The sequence below is a fragment of the Urocitellus parryii genome, chromosome 8 (genome assembly GCF_045843805.1).
Source record: "Urocitellus parryii isolate mUroPar1 chromosome 8, mUroPar1.hap1, whole genome shotgun sequence".
Classification (NCBI taxonomy): Eukaryota; Metazoa; Chordata; class Mammalia; order Rodentia; family Sciuridae; genus Urocitellus; species Urocitellus parryii.
This window is the reverse complement of record NC_135538.1, coordinates 65,195,936-65,197,585: the sequence shown is the minus strand read 5'-3', so window position 1 is coordinate 65,197,585 and position 1,650 is coordinate 65,195,936. Positions and strand designations below refer to the sequence as shown.

At 34.4% G+C, this 1,650-nt stretch overlaps 1 non-coding gene across 1 annotated transcript; it reads left to right on the top strand.

Annotated features, from left to right (window-relative positions):
• The first annotated feature begins 1,145 nt into the window (after window positions 1-1,145).
• Window positions 1,146-1,252, top strand: LOC144256760 (U6 spliceosomal RNA). Its single transcript, XR_013344245.1, has one exon. It is a non-coding gene; the product is annotated as a U6 spliceosomal RNA (small nuclear RNA).
• The last annotated feature ends 398 nt before the right edge of the window (window positions 1,253-1,650 follow it).

The following is a 1,650-nucleotide window of genomic DNA, read 5'->3' as shown; positions in this document are numbered from 1 at the left end:
GCTGTACATGGACTGAGACCTCTGAAACTATGAGCCCTTATATAAACCTTTCCTTCTCTGCAGTTCTCGTCAGCTCTTCTAGTCACAGCAGTAAAAAATCTGACTAAAACAGTGCTCCACAATGGAAATTATAGAAAACCAAAGAAAGAAATTGAAGACCTTAGAAGATGGAAAGAGATCTATGTTCTTGAATAGGTGGAATTAATACTGTCGAAATGGCCATTCTACCAAAAGCAATATACAGACAGATTCATTGCAATCCCATCAAAATTACAATGACATTCATCACACAATTAGAAAAAAAAAAGACTCATTTAATTCATTTGGAAAAGCCAGATACCCTGAATAGCTAAAACAATACTAAGCAAGAATATGAAGCAGGAGGCATCACAATACCTGATCTGAAATTATGCTATAGAGCTGTAGTAACAAAAACAGTGTGGTGTTTGCATCAGAATAGGCATGAAGACCAGTGGAACAGAATATAAGACCTGAAGAAAGTTATGCGTACCTACAGTCTTCTGATATTTGAGGAAGACAACAAGAATATATTTTGAAGAAAAGACTATTTTTTTGGCTAAAAAAGAAAGAAAAAATACAGTTGATTTAAATACATCAATGATATTGGGGAAGCTGGATACCTGTATGTAGAAAAATGAAACTAGACCCCTATCTCTCACACTGCACAAAACTCAAATCAAAATGAATCAAAGACATAGGAATTAGACTAGAAACTTTACCACTGCTAGAAGGAAACATACAATCAACTTCTGCCATATAGATACTGGCACCGACTTTCTTAGCAAGAACTTCAAAGTATAAGAAATTAAATCAGAAATCAATAAATGGGATACCATCAAATTAAAAAGCTTCTGCACAGCAAAGGAAATGGTTAAAAGCATGAAGAGAGAGCCTATGGAATGGGAAAAAATCTTACCCAGCTACTACCCAAATAGGATATTAATATCCAAAATAAACAAAGCACCCTAAAATTTTAACACCAAAAAAAGTAAACAAATTAATAAATGGGCAAAACAACTAAACAGAAACTTCTCAAAAGAGGAAACACAAATGGCCAATAAATGTATGAAAAAATGGTCAACATCTGTAGCAACCAGAGAAATTCAAATCAAAACTACACTAAGGTGCTCACTTTGGCAGCACATATACTAAAGTTGGAACCATACAGGGAATATTAGCATGGCCCCTGCGCAAGGATGGCATGCAAATTTGTGAAGCATTCCATATTTTTTACAGAGCCACACTCACATAATTACAGTTATGTCATATTAGGAAAAGGCACCAAAAACACATTGGAGAAAAAGATAGCCTCTTCAACAAATGCTGCTGGGAAATCTGGAAATCCACATGTAACAAAATGAAGTTAAACCTTTATCTCTCACCATGCACAAAACTCAATTCAAAGTGGATCAAGGACCTATGAATCAAATCAGAGACCTTGAGCCTAATTCAAGAAAAAGTAGGCCAAAATCTCTGTCATGTCAGATTAGGCCCTGACTTCCTTAATAAGACAGTTATAGTGCAAAAATTAAAACATTTTTAAAATCTATTTATTGCCTTTTGCCTAGTGTTTTCCATAAATTTTCTGGAATTGTCTCATTTGCCAAGAATGATGAAATAAAAATAAAT